The sequence below is a fragment of the Panulirus ornatus genome, chromosome 3 (assembly GCF_036320965.1).
Source record: "Panulirus ornatus isolate Po-2019 chromosome 3, ASM3632096v1, whole genome shotgun sequence".
NCBI classification, from domain to species: domain Eukaryota; kingdom Metazoa; phylum Arthropoda; class Malacostraca; order Decapoda; family Palinuridae; genus Panulirus; species Panulirus ornatus.
In genome coordinates, this window is record NC_092226.1 from 14,407,241 (window position 1) to 14,429,063 (window position 21,823).

A 21,823-nucleotide genomic window follows, 5' to 3' on the forward strand; every position below is an offset into this window, starting at 1 on the left:
ACGCTGCAAGGAAAGAAGGAACACACAGAGGTCAAAAGGAAGAAACTACGCTGGGAACACGTCAGAACCACGCAGTGGCAATGAGCCTATTGATGATAGTTGAGAAAGTTCAACGGACGGGGCCCCTCACAAGTCTTGAACTCCCTCCCCGTGCAGTACAAACAGGTCGTTACACACACCTAGTTACCATGTCATACGCTTGGGTGAGCCAGTATGTATATGCACACATATACATGGGAGTAAATACATGGTATACATACATATGTAGACAAGGCTTGGAGAACGGGGCACCACGAGTGTATACAAGACTCTATATAACCCCATAACCCACAAACAAGTCATCACACATACACTATTCACTCCTATAAACTCCGACCCTCACCCTCTAAGCTTAACCTCCGCGACCCAGATGTCAACAAACAAAGAACGAGGGGTTGTACACCACTAGAGACGGACGGGAGACTTACCGTGAATCTTTTATATGGAGTGAGGAGCTCTCTCTCTCTCTCTCTCTTGCCCCCACTCCTCCTGGCGCTACGTGTAGTGGCACCATACACACTGGACGGTCTGTCTCCTACACCAACGTCTCTTCGCACTGTCTCGAGAGGCTTCGTCCATCCACGTCCCCACTCTGTCCCAGGGAGGCCTGACTACCACATCCACGTACCCACAGTGTCCCAGGGTTCTTTTCTCGTCCATACACACGCGCGTGTCCCAACACCGTCCCAAGGGGGAGTTTTCCTCCAACACCCACGTCCACACACAACACCTTCAATCGTCCAAACTGCCGCCGGCCGCACGCGTGACTGAGTGAGTGACTGGCTGTATCTCTGCTCGGGCGGTCCGAAGCTACTCGAACCGAAGGGTTCGAACGGGCCTGTTCGAACTTGCGGACCAAAACAAGGCATTGTTGGCGGGGTTGCCAGACGGCGCTATAGATCATGCCTCTAACACCCTCCTCAACTCTCACACGACTAATCATACGCTCGACAGCGTATATTTTGCCACATAACGAAGCAGCGTTACACCGTCAAAAGTTCCGTTTGAAACTGCTTATCAGCGCCGAGTAAACAAATGATGAATGTACGAGTTATATTCCCAAAAATCCTATTCATGTTCTTTGCGAAATGATAATTCTGTTCTTATCATCTGCCAATCTTACTGATGATAAGTTGGCGGACTATCAGAAACGATATAATATGTTTATGAATAGAAATTTACGTACAGAATTGTGCAGGTTTAAGGGAAAACTGTTTCGCAAGCACAAAACGTTTTACGGAAATTTATCAAACGAGCATCAAGTGCAAACTCCAGCTGCAGCAACAAATAAGATAATAACAATAAAAGAAAAAATATGGTCAATGAAAACGGATGTTCCAGTCAACGGTTCTCTGGGCCCGTAGAAAACGACATCGGGGTCTTCAGACACATCCGGGACCTCTGGTCCGTGACACGCGCGTCTTAGGACACGTCTGAAGACTGATACATGACACAGGGTCTTAGGACACGTCTGAAGACTGATACATGATGACACAGGGTCTTTGGACACGTCTGAAGACTGATACATGACACAGGGACTTAGGACACGTCTGAAGACTGATACATGACACAGGGTCTTAGGACACGTCTGAAGACTGATACATGATGACACAGGGTCTTTAGACACGTCTGAAGACTGATACATGACACAGGGTCTTAGGACACGTCTGAAGACTGATACATGACACAGGGTCTTAGGGCACGTCTGAAGACTGATACATGATGACACAGGGTCTTTAGACACGTCTGAAGACTGATACATGACACAGGGTCTTAGGACACGTCTGAAGACTGATACATGATGACACAGGGTCTTTAGACACGTCTGAAGACTGATACATGACACAGGGTCTTAGGACACGTCTGAAGACTGATACATGACACAGGGTCTTAGGACACGTCTGAAGACTGATACATGACACAGGGTCTTAGGGCACGTCTGAAGACTGATACATGATGACACAGGGTCTTTAGACACGTCTGAAGACCGATACATGACACAGGGTCTTAGGACACGTCTGAAGACTGATACATGATGACACAGGGTCTTTGGACACGTCTGAAGACTGATACATGACACAGGGTCTTTGGACACGTCTGAAGACTGATACATGACACAGGGTCTTAGGACACACAGGGACGTATCCCCAGCCTGGGCAGGAGGATCACCTGAACGGAAATCAAGGTACATTGTTGCTTCTGACGTCACCGATGACGCAATAAAGTCTACCGACATACCCACACGCTGCTGCCGTTACTGACGTCACCGACGACGGAGTACGGTAAACCCCACTAATACACAATGTTGTTGCTGGTAAACCAAGACACCCGTGCATCACCTCAGGAGCAAAATGCTTCGTGTGTTTACAACCTGACACACACACACACACACACACACGCATGAATATATTCTCATCATATTCTCATTATCATCATCTTTCAACCCACACCCCCTGGCATTACGGGATTACTATGAGAGTAAACTAACACCAAGTTTACCACCATAGTTTACAGCAGGACGAAGCTTGGAGGAAGGGAGGGAGGGGGGTTGGTTTACATTGGTTCACCTTCATTAAAAGCCATTGGATGCAAAATGATGAACGACCACTTATCTCCATGTATAATGTCGATCCTCAGGTGTTCGATACTGTCATGACGGGGGGGGGGGGGGTTGATTAACAAGCGCATGACGTCACAAACAGTCAATAGTTTAGCGTAATGGCGAACCATTGTTCTCGTGACAAACCTTTAATTACCTCAGTGATGTGAATATGATGGGCCGCTGCTGCCGTGTGTGTGTGTGTGTGTGTGTCCCCCTCATCACAATATTCAACCCGGCAGTCATTATCGCTAACAATGCCATCGTAGTTATCACCAAACACCATCACTACAATCACGATAAGGTCACACACACACACACACACACACCATCCATCACTTACCACCCACATGACACCGCCACCAAGAACCACAATCACCACTTTATATCACCATTGCCACCGCCTCTACCACATCCCCCTAGCGCCGTCTTCCACCACCACACCACTGCAACTCCTACCACCACCAACCAACACCGTTCCCCTCCTTTACATCACCAACCACCACCATCACCACTGGCACCCTACCACCACCCCATCTACCACCGCCGCCCTCACTACCTACCACCAATTACCAAGAGAATAACAAGTCATTGTCATTCCTCCTGCGTCCAGCCAGTTTACCCAGAGCTCAGTCTGGTGTCTGATGGAAGGAGGGGGAGCGACCACCCTCACAACATCCCCATATTTTTCTAAGCCCCCCTCCTCGACACCTCCTCCTCCTCCTCCTCCTGCCGACGTGTCTCCTCCACTACCCCATCCCCTCACTATCCCCGCCCTACATCCTCTGGCCGTACGACGCGACGCGTCGCCCTTAGAGAAGGATGCGTTCGGATCGGCCCCACTGTTGTTATTTTCTTTGAGGCTCAGAGGCTACTGTGTCATGCGTCGCGGTGGGGAGGGGGTGTCATGCGTCGCGGTGGGGAGGGGGGGTGTCATGCGTCGCGGCGGGGGTGTGTCATGCGTCGCGGTGGGGAAGGGGGGGTGTCATGCGTCGCGGTGGGGAGGGGGTGTGTCATGCGTCGCGGTGGGGAGGGGGGTGTCATGCGTCGCGGTAGGGGGTGTGTCATGCGTCGTGGCGGGGGTTTGTCATGCGTCACAGTGGCTATGTGTCATGCATCACAGTGGCCACTGTGTGTCATGCATCACGCTGGCTCACACGAGTCGTTAAGCTGGCAATTGCTGCACTGCTCTGAGGGACAATTTATGGTGATGGCCACTGTGAGGCGCCCGTGTGAGGAGGGAACTATGGGTCAACTATCCACCAACGACTCGAAATCATCCCGGCATAAATACCGATGCTGCCAAGAGAGCAAATTGGATGCCAAGGTCTATTAACAGACGCTTTTGCATACATGAGCAAGGATGTGATATTGCCACCGTACCCAGATCTAATGAAACCCCCATCCCGAATACGCAGAGCAGTTTGGGGCCTCCTACCTATGTATGGATATTCTTAAACTTGAAGCAGGGCAGCGGAGAGCTGCATGAATCAATTCCTTCCCTACGTCTCCAACCATACGTGGAGAAACGACATGAACTGAATTTGTTCTCTCTGAGGACGAGGCGGCTCCATGCAAAATTATTAAAAAGTTTCAGTTGTACTTAAAGGACTCAATAAAGTCGATGATGAAAATTTCGTGACGGTCGCGCCAGTACACGACCAACGAGAGAAAGTGAATTATATCTTAAGAAGTCACCGAGTCAGTTTGGACTGCACAATTCTTTTTTTACCAACCAACGTTACTGGGACGGAAGAGCAGCTCCCAGGACATGTGCAGAACAACACTGCTAATATCTTCAGAATCAAGCTTAATTAACCTCCAGTCATTTCAAGCTTAATTAAGCTCCAGTCACTCTCTGGCAATGAATGATTCTTTCAATCCGTCATCATAACGTCGTGGCATATCATTCCCAGCCACAGATCTATCCCTGGCTATGTTGCAGGACGTAACAATATTGATTAACCCACGTCACCTGCTTCAGAGGAAGAAAATGGAATCATTGTCTGAACCTTCCGCATCAGGAGTGATACAGACATGGCAAGTCGGGAGGCTGAAAATCAAAGTTTATCCTTGCTATCACCTCTATAACAACAAGTGACGGGATGCATGAACCATGTATTCATATTCATTCTACCGTCTGACTTTCCTGTGACTATTTCCTTCGGGCATAGTAATCCTGCAAGGTATTTTGTTTTTTCTATCCCTTTCCCGGCCGGAGTGTTGTCGGAGGAAGTGGAGGGTGAGGTGAGAGCGAACCTCTGCTCTGTTATCTTTTCCTTCCACTACCTTTAAGGGCGCTGCATCACTGTCATTCGTGTTAAGGCCAGACCATCTTGTCTATGACTCTCTCTATGACTCTCTCTCTCTCTCTCTCTCTCTCTCTCTCTCTCTCTCTCTCTCTCTCTCTCTCTCTCTCTCTCTCATGGTATCGCAATGGAAGAGAAATCCACAGACAAGTGTTCTAAGCCTTTTGTCTGCCATCAGACTTGACCAGGGAAGCATGTATCATTACGATGAAATTCAAACACCAATCTACCTCCGTCCAGCCAGATACAAGGCAAATGGGAGCAATTTTTTTTTTCTTAGGAACCCATTTGTTCTTCTACCTTGGTTCAACTGGATGAAAAAAAAATTCTAATTCTAACTTGGAGGAATAGGAACGACCATTCTTCTCCTTTCTTCGTTGAACTAAAAAACAAATTTGTTCTTCAAACTTAAGTTAGACAGGAAACAAATTGGTGCTTCCGACTAGTTTCAACGGGACACAGATTTGTTCTTCTCCAAACATGACAAAATAGGAAACAGACTTCTTGTTCTTCTGACTTCGTTGAACAGGAGGAGAAATTTTTTCTCTCACCTTGACTAAGTGGGAATAGATTCTATCTTCCCCTGACTTAATCCAGATGGAAAAAATATACACTCCTTCCGGGTTGTAGAAAAAAAAACTAGTTCTTCCTACTGATTCAAATGCCAATAAATGTATTTTGTCTATTCGAATTCAGTAAAGAATAAAGAAAAGTTCTTAAAGCCTGGCGTAGAACAAGGGAACATTGTTCACTTTGGAATGGCCACAACTGGAGAACAAATGGTAAAGGATGGATGGGTAAAAAAGGGGTTCGTTTGGATGCAATAAAACACAAGGGGAAGCAATCATATCCTCTTAATGATACTTCGATCCAACAACACTAAAGAAATGGCTTTCAATCCTATCTTTTTTTCCCCCTCCCTCACTTAACACAAGAGCACCACCTCTCCCTTACCCCTCTCCCACAAAGGCAGTAACGTCCTCTCTCTCTCTCTCTCTCTCTCTCTCTCTCTCACACACACACACACACAAACACTAGTACAACCACCACCTTTCATTCTTTCTCTCTCTCACTCCCTCGCTAACACGGCCTCATTTTCCAGATACACAGAATTCTCTCTCTCTCTCTCTCTCTCTCTCTCTCTCTCTCTCTCTCTCTCTCTCTCTCTCCTCCCTCCTTCCCTGCTGTATCACCCTGCCTGGCCCCGCGCCGCCCCCTTCCCCTCGCATTTCGCCAGCAAGGGCGTGGTGGCCCCCTACACTAGGGAGCCAGAATGGACGAGTCGTCCACCTTCAGTGGAAACCTTCTCATTACATACGGGTGTGGTGCTTGTGGGTGTGGTCTCTCGCTGTGTGTGTGTGTGTGTGTGTGTGTGTGTGTGTGTGTGTGTGTGTGTGTGTGGTTGTTTGGCTCATTAGCGTCAAGCTTATCGCATGCACCAACTGAAAAAATTTTCACGACACCTTCTTGTGTTCGGGATAAATCCCATTAACACTTCCACGATGTGTGTGTGTGTGTGTGTGTGTGTTAAAACCACACACTATGATCAGCTGATCTCAGATAAAACAAATCTCTCTCTCTCTCTCTCTCTCTCTCTCTCTCTCTCTCTCTCTCTCTCTCTCTCTCACACACGTCACAACACGTCCGCTAATGCAAGGCTTTCCTTCTTAAGTAAGCCTCGCCATACAATGGACCAATCAGAATCCTGATGACTCAACTGTCCTCGCCAGTAATTGGTCCATTTCGTCAGATACAATTCTCTGCCATAAGCAAAGCGAATCTTTTTTTTTCTCTCTCGTAAGATTAACTCTTATGGCCTGAGACATAAAGGCTATTACCGTTTTCTCTTTTCGTCCGTTGGGCTTATTACGACCTGCCTAAATATGGCAGGATTTTCAGCCATTGTGTTGGTCAGTATAAGGTGTATTTTCTCTTTGTGAAGGTAAGGGGGAGATGTGTAGTCTCCTATGTTATCTTTCTGAATGACGGACCAAGATTCTCTCTCTCTCTCTCTCTCTCTCTCTCTCTCTCTCTCTCTCTCTCTCTCTCTCTCTCTCTCGAATTTTCCAACCCATCTTTCTTTTCCTTTCCCCTTTTTCCTTCCCTTTTTCATTCTCCACCACTCCCTTCCACCACCACCCTCCCTCTCGCCCCCCTTCATCACCCATCCCCTCACCCCCCTCTTTCGCCCCCCCCCCCCTTCTGCCACACCTAACCATCTCCTTCCACAACCCACAATCAGCCTCGCCATAGTGTGTCACATATATATATTTTTTTTTTTTTTGCTTTGTCGCTGTCTCCCGCGTTTGCGAGGTAGCGCAAGGAAACAGACGAAAGAAATGGCCCAACCCACCCCCATACACATGTATATACATACGTCCACACACGCAAATATACATACCTACACAGCTTTCCATGGTTTACCCCAGACGCCTCACATGCCTTGATTCAATCCACTGACAGCACGTCAACCCCGGTATACCACATCGCTCCAATTCACTCTATTCCTTGCCCTCCTTTCACCCTCCTGCATGTTCAGGCCCCGATCACACAAAATCTTTTTCACTCCATCTTTCCACCTCCAATTTGGTCTCCCTCATCTCCTCGTTCCCTCCACCTCCGACACATATATTCTCTTGGTCAATCTTTCCTCACTCATTCTCTCCATGTGCCCGAACCATTTCAAAACACCCTCTTCTGCTCTCTCAACCACGCTCTTTTTATTTCCACACATCTCTCTTACCCTTACGTTACTTACTCGATCAAACCACCTCACACCACATATTGTCCTCAAACATCTCATTTCCAGCACATCCATCCTCCTGCGCACAACTCTATCCATAGCCCACGTCTCGCAACCATACAACATTGTTGGAACCACTATTCCTTCAAACATACCCATTTTTGCTTTCCGAGATAATGTTCTCGACTTCCACACATTCTTCAAGGCTCCCAGAATTTTCGCCCCCTCCCCCACCCTATCATTTTTATAGAGTTGAACCCAAACCTCCCATTGACACCAAGAATCTTTCAGCTCTCCCTTTTGATAATAATTTTACTTTACTTCCCATGTTGCTTAAATCCTTTAATGTAAATGTTGCCTTCAGCAACAATATTACTATAAAGAATATCTCAGTCAGGAGCTCACCAGAAAAATCTCCTGGGTGCATCTATAAAGTGCCATGTAGAAACTGTGATTGATAAGTTTTACGTTGGGCATGCTGTCAAGGATCTTTCTGTTCGACTTAAGCAACATAACTATAGTATAAGAGCAGGACAAGATTCAAATGCCATGTTTAAATCACGTCCAAAACTATGATCATTGTATTGGCTGGAGTATTGCCATCTCAGTTATTAACTCTTAACTCCAGTACCACGAGAAATATCATCAAATATTCTATCATTAAATACACAAAGAATTATAACAATTAATATGAGTGAAGGTCTAAACAAATTGGATAGCTTGCTTGCATATGAATATCATCCTCCAGACGACTGGTCCCGATTGTGCTTGCAATCAGGTACTATAACGTCTCAGTCTTTTGGGAAATCCGAGACGAAATGGGTTGGGAAGCGTTTCCGATGCTGTCACTGTCAAGGATTCGAACCCCCTCAAGTTGAAGTTGGTAGGAGAGAGAGAGAGAGAGAGAGAGAGAGAGAGAGAGAGAGAGAGAGAGAGAGAGAGAGAGAGAGAGAGAGCGAATGGAATGACAGATCTCTCTTCTTTTCAACACCAAGTTAAACAGCTGTAATACTGTATTGTTTATGATATAACTTTCGGTGTTATCTGAAGCCTTGCACCTTAGTGTTGTGTTAATAAATCAACACCCAAGTGTCCGAATCCATTAGTTTCTGGCATAAATCTGCTCGACTTATTGTAACTGCTACATTTTGAGATTTTTCTTTAAAGCTAATATTATCCGAGTCTCTTTCTTTCCACTGGATTCACCGCCAGTGTCTCTTCTTTCCAGTGGATTCACCGCCAGTGTCTCTTCTTTCCACTGGATTCACCGCCAGTGTCTCTTCTTTCCACTGGATTCACCGCCAGTGTCTCTTCTTTCCACTGGATTCACCGCCAGTGTCTCTTCTTTCCAGTGGATTCAACCACTTCATGAAGACAAATTCAAGATCCGACTTGAAGACGAATCCAGCAACATAAAATGTCGTCTGCATGAGCAACAGAACACTTGCATGGGTGTCTCGAAGCATTCAATGGCCCTCTTCTTTAAAGATTCTGACTATATGAACTACGAACAAATGTGGAGAAAGACCTCTTTCCTGCTTCACTTCATCATCAGTTCCAAACCGATGACTGAGTCGGTCAATTTCTTTCTTCTTTTTTTTTTCTAATATATTTTTCTTTTATGAGCGACCCTCTACCCATTTCTTTGTATCTTAAGGCATATAACATGTACTCTAAAGTAAGCGAAATAATCTATTCATTAGACTTCAAAAGATTTTTTTTTCTTCTTTTTCATGGGTCGGTAACGTGCCCTAGACTAAGGCGTATTACCACCTTCCTACGATTTCTCAAACATTTTCTTCACTATAAACATATGTCGGCTGTATTTTCTACCTTAACGATAACCATTTTCTTTTTTTTTTGTCAACTCGCCCAGTTGAAACCCGCATCCTATTTTCAATCACTGAAAACATTCGAACATCTTGCAGTTCATGAGAAATAACCTCGAACCGTTTTCAGAATCACATCTCGGGTTTCGGTTTAGAAAACTCTGAACGTATGATAGGCTGTCCCCCCCAACGCCTCTCTCTCCTCCATTCGCTGATGTATGATACGTTTTGTTGCGTCTGGCAACCTCCTGAGCATGACCGGGACGGGTCGGAGGTCTTCGGAGGACCTGGTCACACGTCGCACTATCGAAGTATCAGACTAAGACGGGCTCTAAGTGAGAGAGAGAGAGAGAGAGAGAGAGAGAGAGAGAGAGAGAGAGAGGCGACGGCGCCCTGCCCCTCTGGAGGCACCGTCCCTTCTGGACGACAGTGTTAAAAAGAGAGAAGCTACTATTGCTACAACAGCTCCTCCTCCTCCTCCTCCTCCTCCTCATTATCCACTGGACATCTTGTGGCACATACCCATATGTGTGTGTGTGTGTGTGTGTGTGTGTGTGTGTGTGTGTGTGTGTGTAGGAAGAAGAACAAGAAGAAGGCGTCGTCCATGTCGCACGTCTCGCGAGTAACTTTGAGGGTGATTATTATTTGTATTAACAAAAGAAAAAAAAGTGATTTTAGTTAGCCATCCAACGTAGTCTCCATTATCCACCCGGAACGTTCAATCATCGTAAGTACACGTAATTACCTCTCTACGAGAACGCCAGGACCGACTGTACCAAGATTACTCTACGTGGTCATTGAGGCTTATTATTATCATCCACGTGGTGTAAGAGGCTTATTATCACCGTTATTCACGTGGTGTAAGAGGCTTATTATTATCGTTATTTACGTGGTGTAAGAGGCTTATTATCACAGTCATTCACGTGGTGTAAGAGGCTTATTATCACCATCATTCACGTGGTGTAAGAGGCTTATTATCACCATCATTCACGTGGTGTAAGAGGCTTATTATCACCATCATTCACGTGGTGTAAGAGGCTTATTATCACCATCATTCACGTGGTGTAAGAGGCTTATTATCACAGTCATTCACGTGGTGTAAGAGGCTTATTATCACTGTTATTCACGTGGTGTAAGAGGCTTATTATCACCGTCATTCACGTGGTGTAAGAGGCTTATCATCACCGTCATTCACGTGGTGTAAGAGGCTTATTATCACCGTTATTCACGTAGTGTAATAGGATTATCATCACCGTTATTCACGTGGTGGAAGAGGCTTATTATCACCGTCATTTACGTGGTGTAAGAAGCTTATTATCACCATCATTCACGTCGTGTAAGAGGCTTATTATCACCATCATTCACGTGGTATAAGACCAGACAGTCTGGCCTTCGTCAGCGAGGCGGGACGAATGAAGAACGACTCTCATGGTTAGGTTTAGGGAGGTAACTACTCCCCCTGGAAGACAAGGTACCTGGATTACTCGTGTATACTACCCGTGCCTCGTTCATATTACCCCCAGCGACCACCCTCTCATTAAGCACCCACATCAGGTCTTCGGAGGGAGGTGGGGGGTTGAAAAAGAAAACGAATCCTCTTAATTCAAGGCTTCCGTTCTCTGTTTCTTGACTCGCTCTATCGTGTTCCATTTCCTCTTTGTCATATCTCTCTCTCTCTCTCTCTCTCTCTCTTTTCACCTACCAAATATTTATCCTTCTCTTATCTCCCATTCGCCTCCTACATGCGCTTCCATCCCTCACATCTCTCCCCCCCCTCTCTCTCTCTCTTCCTCCCTCACTCCGTTCGTTCGTTCCTTTCTTCCTTTCCTCCCTCCCTTCCTTCTTTCCTCCCTCCCTCTCTCCCTTCTTTCTTTCCTCCCTCAGGACCTGCGCTGCAGTACTTCCCAGACGGACCTCAGTTCCTTCACTCGTCCTTATCTTAACCGAGTCTTATAAATAAGAGAGAAAAATCCTCAGCCTTTTACGTCTGTTTTCTTATCTCTATTTAGGCAGGGGGGTAGAGGAGGAGGGAGCCAACCTCCATCCATTTTCTTTATATATATATATATATATATATATATATATATATATATATATATATATAGAGAGAGAGAGAGAGAGAGAGAGAGAGAGAGAGAGAGATAAATAAACTTTCTCCCACAAACTTACAAAAAATGCACACGCAAAAAAAGTCATTTTTGTAACTTTTTTTATCACTCGGATGAAAATAAAAGTCATGAGGGACATTTTGATAACTCAAGATTAAATGTCGGGAAATTTAAAAGGAAAAAAAAAAGCTTTACAGTAATCTCTCTAACCCCGGCGCCCGGCCGGGGTTATTTACATGGACGTTTGCTGTCCGGTTGCGCAATTCTCTTAACTGCTCTTATCAGCCCTGCGGCACCTCAGAGCCCGTTTTCTTCCTCAGGAAAAAAGTTTTCTCTTTCTTTCACATGCAAACATAACAAATCATATCCGACCCCGAGGGGGAGGAGTAGACCTCTCGCTATATAGACGCCTGACACGCACACACACACACCACCTTGTGTCACTCCGTGTCGTGTGTGTGTGTGTGTGTGTGTCTCCTGTGTGTCATGTATGTGTGCGTGTCCTGTGTGTGTGTGTGTGTGTGTGTGTGTGTGTGTCCTGTGTGTGTGTGTGTGTGTGTGTGTCCTGTGTGTCATGTATGTGTGCGTGTCCTGTGTGTGTGTGTGTGTGTGTGTGTGTGTGTGTGTGTGTGTGTGTGTCCTGTGTGTCATGTATGTGTGCGTGTCCTGTGTGTGTGTGTGTGTGTGTGTGTGTGTGTGTGTGTGTGTGTGTGTGTGTGTGTGTGTGTCCTGTGTGTCATGTATGTGTGCGTGTCCTCTGTGTGTGTGTGTGTGTGTGTGTGTGTGTGTGTGTCCTGTGTGTCATGTGTGTGTACGTGTCCTGTGTGTGTGTGTGTGTGTGTGTCCTGTGTGTCATGTATGTGTGCGTGTCCTCTGTGTGTGTGTGTGTGTGTGTGTGTGTGTGTGTGTGTGTGTGTCATCTACTGTCCTCGACACGCGCGGGCGAGGGGGGGAGGGAGGGAGGGTCAGTTAGCGAGTCTCCGTGTGTTATCACGTCCACCCGTGCTAGAGGAGTACGTGTCGAGTACCAGGGACGGAGCAGGAGGAGGAGGGAGGGAGAGACCTCCGTGCGATCTCGTGTCTCGCAGAGAGAGAGAGAGAGAGAGAGAGAGAGAGAGAGAGAGAGAGAGAGAGAGAGAGAGAGAGAGCAATAATATCCATCCAGGTTTTATGCTGAGGTCAACAGACCACGTAACTTTCTCCGCCCCCCCCCCCCACACACACACACACACGTTTCAACTGGTGTCGGATGGAGACACACACACACACACACACACACACAGGACACGTACTTACACACACACACACACACAGAGGACACGCACACATACATGACACACAGGACACACACACACACACACACACACACACACACACAGGACACGCGCACGCACACACACACACACACACACACACACACACACGGACGGGCGGAGGAGGACCAAGCAGGACAGGGCCCTCAACGCCCCAACTCCCCAGAGTCCGCCGCGTTAAACACGAGGAACCCTGGATGTGGTGGTCTCTTCCACACAAACCACACCCTCCCTCCTTCCCTTCCCCTTCCCTTGGCTGAGTCTCTGCTGCCGAAGGGAAGGAGGAACCACAAGTCTCGATACGACGGCGTTCCCAGCGTAATGACCGCTGCTCCTGCAGAAGTATTGGCCCCTCCTCCTGCTGCTCCTCCTCCTCCAGGATATATTGATATACGTTATAACGACCGACTCCACGGCCCGGGTAGTCTCGTGTATATCACCTGCTATAGCGGCCGATATATATATATATATATATATATATATATATATATATATATATATATATTCATATATATATTCTTTTTTTTTTTCCTTCATAGCTTCGATATGAGAATAGACCATAGCCATCTGTTCTCTATATCGATGGAAAAAAATTCAACATACACTAAATACAACAGTTCGAAAAATGTCATCACAGTTAATACAACGCCCCTCACCCAGCACCCCACCCACCTCCTCTTGCCAAGTCCGATCGATAACCTAACCCGAGTATAGCAGGACGACTGGCCTAGCAGAATACTGGTATGAGATACACACACACACACACACACACACACACACACACACACACACACACACACACACACACACACGAGACCCACCCCCACTGCACAACCCTGAGATAGCGTGTCCTCTCTCTAATCACCCGACATCGGGGAAAAATACAGCTTGTCGTACAGAGACGCTGTATTCCATCCCCCCAACCCCCGTGTGATACATAGAAGTCGGGTGTGAAATATGAGAGTCCTACACGAAGCTTAATGGGCAGCTTATTCATCCATCACCTTCAGACGTACAGACTTAATAGAATAGTGAGGTGTGTGTGTGGCTATGTAAGAACCTATGACATACGAGCAATCAATGACCCTATTCTTATTTCCCCCCCCCCCCCCCTTCTACATTTCCATCAGTAATGGATACGAGTGTGGCAGCTTCGACAAGAGAGAGAGAGAGAGAGAGAGAGAGAGAGAGAGAGAGAGAGAGAGAGAGAGAGAGAGAGAGAGAGAATTATATAATGGGGGTATATTCTGTCCGAGATATAGACCTTAATGAATATTAGAACGTAGAGCTTACCGAATACATGTTATAGAAAAGCTTACCGCAAAGATGGCGTATCTAATAGAATACACAGCTTAGTGAACGGCTTATTGCAAAGAAGGTCCACCGTGGAAGAGAAACAGCTTATTCACTGGGGGTTACAGCTTGGAAAAAAAAGAGATACAAAGCTTAATGAATGAAGTTACAGCTTATGGAAGGCTCATCTTACTGAATAAGGTTTGTAAAAGCTTATAAGAGAGAAGATACAGCTTACAGACGACACAGCTTACTGAACAGGAGTCCCAGCCTATTGCAAAGCTGAAGCATACAGACGATAAAGCTTTACTGAAGAGGTGTCGCAACTTATTGCAAAAGCTGAAGCATATAGACAAAGCTTTACCGAAGAGGTGTCGCAGCTTATTGCAAAAGCTGAAGCGCGTACAGATGACCAAGCGTATGGCACAAGGGGAGGGAGGGAGGGAGGGAGGGGGTGTTACACCATACACAACATACAAAGCTTATTAAGGGAGAACCCTCGAGGGAGCTTTCCTTTCTCCCCGCTCTCAGGGGGCACGGGGAGCGGGGGGAGGGGAGGGGGAGGGGGACGTGTCCCTCCATCGACACGTCTTGTCATCTTCGAAGTCCCCGGGACTTCGGCCTCCGGCCGCTTAAGGGGGATTGACGAAGAAGGAAGAGAAATTGAATTTCAGGTCGACCGCTGAGGCATTACCCGGTCTTACGGCTCGTTAGTTTTACCATCCACCTCCCCCGACCAGAGGGAGGGAGGGAGGGGGTAAACTACGGAGGTACGACGTGGGGGGGGGGGGGGGGTAAAGGAGGTATACAGTATCTTGCGTGGCTCACACACACACACACACACACACACACACACACACACGAGTCTCCGTGGCGAAGTGGTGAGCATGAATGACAAGGAGTCAATGCAGGAAATAAGCTACAGGATCCTGTGTGTGTGTGTGTGTGTGTGTGTGTGTGTGTGTGTGTGTGTGTGTGTGTGTGTGTAAGGGAAGGATCTGTCGCCACAGATTCCCCCACATCACGGCAGATATCGGAATAGCTTCTTTAAGTACAGGGAGATGTTTAGCTAGCAAGCTGTTCACGTCCTACACAAGGCCAAAACCAGGATGTGCTATTCAGGTTCGGCAACCGACTTAGAAAGGCACATAGAGCTAATAGAGAAAGTACAGAAGAGCGCTACAGACATGATGAGAGAAGTAAGAGCTTGCGCTACAGGGGAAAGGCTAGAGGCTTTAAACTTGCCCAGCAGCTTAAGAAGAGAGAAGAGTGAGGAGCGACGCGATCATATCCATTCAGCTTTTAAACGAGACTGATGATACAGTGAACAGTTACTCTTCGAAAGACGTAGGGAGAGAACAACCAGAGGACATAACGTGACACTAAGCACGAAACCTGTTCGCAAAAGATGTGATAAAGTTCCTGTACAGTACAGGATTGGCGGATCAATGTACTTGAATGACTGAGGACAAGGGTTAATATACACAACATATATAAATCTCAGACGTTGTATGACAGCAGAGAATGTTGAAGAGATGGGAGGAAGGACCCACACACACATACGACAATCAAATAAATACACACACACACACACACACATATATATATATATATATATATATATATATATATAAAGGCACACAGACTCACAAACGCAGAAATATAAAATCCCAGTGTCTCGTATCTCACAACCCAGAGCTAAAATCTCTGGAAGTAATCCTTATATAAGCTTATAATGTAATGTAATCCTCTTAAGGGAAAACAAAATAAAAATGTAATTCTTTCTTCTACCTCAACCCTTCACCCACACTGTGAACAAAGATACCAGATGACACAACGAAATTATAACAAAAAATAAGTGATACTACTACTAATAAAATACTACTACTAATAATAATAAGACAATAATAATATCATGAACAAAATTAAATAAAAATAATAATAGTAATAAAAAAAATAATAATAATAGTAATAAAATAAAATAAAAATAATAATAGTAAAATGAAATAAAAATAAAAATATAATAATAATAATAATAATAATAATAATAATAATAAAAATAATAACGATAATAATAGATATAACAACGAGTATTTTGGAGGATAAGTTGCCAAGTCCTCATTAAGAGTCATTATCTTTGCTTTAATTAGTAAGGCTCAATTTCAACGGTCTTGTAAACGAGAAGTAAGCTCTATGGTTATGACGCTATGAAGCCGGCAACTGTGAGCCACATGGGGGGGGAGTGCAAATGTTATGGTATGGGAGGGGGGAAGAAAACGGGAAATTACGGAAGAAAATGGGGAGGGGAGTTGGAAGCAGAGGGTGTGCTTTTGGGGGTGGAGAGGGGACGAAGTGGGAGTCTGGGTAGAAAATGGGAAGAGGAGTTGGAACTGGGGGGAAAATTCAGGGTGGAATAATATGGGAGTTTACGTTGGAAAACGGTGGGAGGGATAGATCAAGTGAGTAAGAAAACGAGAGTTGGAGTAAAAAAATGGGGAGGGGGGGGATTCGGGGTAGAGAAAACGGGACGTCGGTGTTGTAAACGGGGAAGAAAGGTCAAAATAAAGTCAACAATCTATCGATTTTCGAAAACGGAAATATACGACGACAGAAGTGATATGGTTTTCCTCCTAACTTGCTTTCGAAAAAAAGAAACAGTTCCGAGCCATTAATTAACGACCCTCTCCACTCAATTGGCCAATCAAGCAACCCAAGTCGATGCCGTAACGAGCCAATCGCGTCAGCTGGTTCGGAGAGGAGACAAGACCTATTGGGTGGGTGGGGAGGTGGGGAGGGGGGGGGTAATAAAAGATAATTAAGACCAGCTGGTTTAACAGCCTAATCCAGTCCAGATGGTTTATGTGACACACTACGACGATTGGTTTAATATACTTGAGCTGCCTTACATATATATATATATATATATATATATATATATATATATATATATATATATATATATATATATATATATATATATATATATACATACATATATATATATATATATATATATATATATATATATATATATATATATATATATATATATATATATATAGTAGCTACTTAAAAAGATACTCAAGCCATCCGGTTTAAACAGATACTTGACCTACACGGTTTAAAAAGATACCTTAAGTATTGGGTTTAAAAGATAACTCTAGGAAACTGGTTTAAACAAACATACTCTAACCCCCCCCCCCCCCCGGTTTAAGAGAGATTCTCATGGAACCTTTTTAGAAATAGATACTTTTCTAACATGGGTTAAAAAAAAGATATCTATTATCTGGTTTAAAAAAGATACTTTTATTACCTGGTTTAAGAAAAAAAGATACTTTTATTAACTGGTTTAACTGGTTTAAGAAAAAAGGATACTTTTATTACCTGGTTTAAGAAAAAAGGATACTTTTATTAACTGGTTTAAGAAAAAAGGATACTTTTATTACCTGGTTTAAGAAAAAAGGATACTTTTATTGCCTGGTTAAGAAAAAAGATACTTTTATTATCTGGTTTAAAATGATACTTTTATTACCTGATTTTAGAGAAAAGGTACTTTTATTATCTGGTTTAAAAAGAGATACTTTCATTACCTGGTTTAAAAGATACTTTCATTACCTGGTTTAAAAGATACTTTTATTACCTTTTTTTAAAAAAAAGATACTTTTATTACCTGGTTTGAAAAAATGAGATACTTTAATTTCCCAATTTTAATGACATTCGCAAAATGATTCTTGTGGTAACACTTACCAGACTACGAAAAGTTTTTTAACAGCAAATTAGAGAGATGAATAAATACGATAACGTAGTTTTTTTTTTCTTTTCCTTTTAAACTATTCGCCATTTCCCGCGCCAGCGAGGTAGCGTTAAGAACAGAGGACCTGGCCCCTGAGGGAACATCCTCACCTAGCCCCCTTCTCTGTTCCTTCTTTTGGAAAATTAAAAAAAAAAAAAAAAAAAGAGAGGGGAGGATTTCCAGCCCCCCCGCTCCCTCCCCTTTTAGTCGCCTTCTACGACACGCAGGGAATACGTGGGAAGTATTCTTAATCCCCTATCCCCAGGGATAATATGTAGTTATCTTATCTAATAGCATTCAGAGGACGGTTGGTGAATTAACTCTTAGGTTTTAAATGGTTTTAAATGGCACTGACACGAGTGGTTTAATAGCATTCACAAGCTTCATAATATTCATAGAACGGCTGGTTTAACAGCATTCGCTATACGGGTAGTTAACAATATCCAGAGGAAGGCTGGTTTAATAGTATCTAATAGTATCAATACTCATGGTTTGATAGTACTAGCAGCATTCATGTTATAATAGCATTCATGGTTTAATAGTATTAATAGTATTCACGGTTTTATAGCATCAATAGCATTCAAGGTTTAATAGCATCAATAGCATTCATGGTTTAATAGCATTAAAAGCATTGAAGGTTTAACAGCATTAATAGCATTCATGGTTTAATAGCATTAAAAGCATTGAAGGTTTAATAGCATTAATAGTATTCATGGTTTAATAGCATTCATGGTTCAATAGTAATTACATTCATGGTTTAACAGTATTAATAGTACTAATAGCATTCAGGGTTTAATAGTAATTAATTTCATGGTTTAACAGCATTAATAGTATTGATAGCATTCATGGTTTAATAGCATTAAATGCATTCATGGTTTAATTGTAATTACATTCATGGTTTAGCGGCATTCACAGAACGGCTGGTTGCATATGACACACCATTTAGGAGATACGGAGGTACTGTCACTCAGAGGGTAATTAAACATGAAACGTAATTATGAATTCCTTTCACACGATAACTCTAAATTACCGCCCCCCCCCCCCGGTGCTTCAAGAGGGGGGGAGGGGCGCTCATCCCCCCCCTCAACCCCCCCCCCCTTCCCATACCGCACAAACAGGTGGATCACAAAATGAAAATTGTGGTGTCGATCCAATCACTCGACACCAGGCCGTCGACTCGATCACACTCGACACCGCGGTGGTCGAAGGCGTGGTATACCCGAACACCAACGCAGTGTTAACCAGCGACACAAAAACAAAATCATACATTATCCTTCGTCTTTTATTGGAAACGAGTCGAGAGGTCGAAAGCCACCGTCGACGAGCGTGTAAAAGGACGGCCACCATAATGTCGAATGTTGTGACCACACCGTCGAACATCAGTGTGTCGACCAAATGATGACGGATCATCGACATCTATAAAGATGATATTCGATTGTCCATTTTTAATGACCTTTCTTCCCACTTGAAAATGTCCCATGACAAATCATTATATATATATATATATATATATATATATATATATATATATATATATATATATATATATATATATATATATATATATATAACGTGTGAAATTGTGGCTGAAGAGATTTCGTCACTAAAACGAAGGAAATTAAAACAGTTAATATAAATAAAAGTTAATATAAATAAAACAGTTAATATAAATAAAAACACACACCTGGTACGCAGAGTCTGTATGTATGTGTGTGTGTGTGTGTGTGTGTGTGTGTGTGTGTGTGTGTGTGTGTGTGTGTGCGCGTGACTGGGGGCACAAATGTGTGTTAACTACACCAACAATCCACATCTGAACACCCGACACACGTGATGGTACAATGCTTCACCCATGTTCATGACCTGCCATTTACGTCGATCATGTTCAATTTGCTTCTAAAAGTTTATATATATATATATATATATATATATATATATATATATATTATCGACTGGATAAGCATAGATATAATAACGCCAGATGTACAGTTACTTTCATTTGCATAATATTAATCTACGAGAGAACAATAAACAGAACAAAATATATAAAAAAAAAAACTAGGACATTTAAAATTCTAAACAGGCAAGGAAAATATTTGAAAAAAATCCCGGGAAAGAAAAAGAAAATATCAATCACTCGCTTTACCAGGTACGTGAAAGATATTCAATTTTTTTTTCCTTCTGCCTTTGAACAAATCAGAGATAACTAGACCAGACCCCCTTTTAAATTCTCACATTCCAGCCCCCCTTCTCTCTCTCTCTCTCTCTCTCTCTCTCTCTCTCTCTCTCTCTCTCTCTCTCTCTCTCTCTCTCTCTCTCTCTCTCTCTCTTCTCTCTGTCTGGGAGGTTGCAGAGTCAAGGGGGGATGAGTTAAGACGGGGGAGTATGTATGGGGAGTAGTCTACATAGGCCACAGGCCAAAACTAATTCTCTCTCTCTCTCTCTCTCTCTCTCTCTCTCTCTCTCTCTCTCTCTCGATGCCAATTCAAAATTCGACCGACGGCCCGGAGGCGTAATTAAATCGGCAAAACACGAATCGGGGAAAACAAAAAAAAAAACTGTATAAAATAATTCATGAATTTTAATTACAACTTCGACCGGCCGGGCGGCTGTTGTGTGTGTGTGTGTGTGTGTGTGTGTGTGTCGGGGGGGGGTCTGTAGAGTCGGATCGCATTAATGAGACAAGCGAGGCGGTCCACTGCACCGCTCCATTAAACGGGACGCGTGTTGCGGGTCCCTAATGCGCTAATGATACTACGCTCGTATTGGCACATCGGTAGTTAGGTAGTTAGGTGAGGTTGGTTGGTTGATGATGGCGATGCCATGGGACAGTTTCGTTAGGGGGGGGGTTGGGGTAGTGGGTGGGGAGGGGGGTGGTGGGGTTGTGGTAGGGGGTGGGTGGTGGGTGGTAGGCGGTGGGGTTGAGGTAGGGGGTGGGTGGTGGGTTGGGTGGGTGGGTGGTGGGTTTTCGATCTGGATCAATGTCGTCGTCGTTTCGTTACTAAAGAAGAGGTTCTCGAGGAACCTCGAGGACGAGACTACTACTCCAGTTCCTGCAAGAGGAACCTCGAGGACGAGACTACCTCAGTTCCTGCAAGAGGATCCTCGAGGACGAGACTACTCCAGTTCCTGCAAGAGGATCCTCGAGGACGAGACTACTCCAGTTCCTGCAAGAGGATCCTCGAGGACGAGACTACTCCAGTTCCTGCAAGAGGATCCTCGAGGACGAGACTACTCCAGTTCCTGCAAGAGGATCCTCGAGGACGAGACTACTCCAGTTCCTGCAAGAGGATCCTCGAGGACGAGACTACTACCCCGTTCCTGCAAGAGGATCCTCGAGGACGAGACTACTACTCCAGTTCCTGCAAGAGGATCCTCGAGGACGAGGCTACTCCAGTTCCTGCAAGAGGAGCCTCGAGAACGAGATTACTAACCCGTTCCTGCAAGAGGAACCTCGAGGACGAGACCACCCGGTTCCTGCAAGCGTCTAAGTTCTAAAATCGAAGTCGCCTGAAGCCGGTTTGGTCCTTAGTTCGGAGCGAGCGTGGTCCTCTCTCTCTCTCTCGAGGTACTTCGAAGCTTTCACAAGGTTCGAAACTGCTCGGCGTGACGGCACTCGAAGTCGTGTTCTTTTTTTTTTTAACCCCAATTCGAAGCGTGCGGCTTGAAGCTTCAAACCTCTCTCTCTCTCTCTCTCTCTCTCTCTCTCTCTCTCTCTCTAAGACCCGTACAAATGACTCGCACTCAACTCTGATCTCCACCCTCCTCCTACGCACACCCACACTCCCTCTCTCTCTGAA

At 44.6% G+C, this 21,823-nt stretch overlaps 1 protein-coding gene across 4 annotated transcripts in view; it reads right to left on the minus strand.

Moving 5' to 3' along the window:
* The window catches only part of cpx (synaptic transmission protein complexin), a 472,286-nt gene that overhangs the window by 333,939 nt on the left and 116,524 nt on the right, over window positions 1–21,823 (minus strand). Inside the window, exon 1 of one of the 4 annotated variants that reach the window (XM_071684310.1) lies at window positions 468–812. The exons of the other annotated variants lie outside the window; for them this stretch is intronic. The gene's annotated coding sequence lies outside the window, so the exon portion shown is untranslated. Of the gene's footprint in view, window positions 1–467; window positions 813–21,823 lie in introns of those variants that run through there. 4 annotated transcript variants of the gene reach the window in all.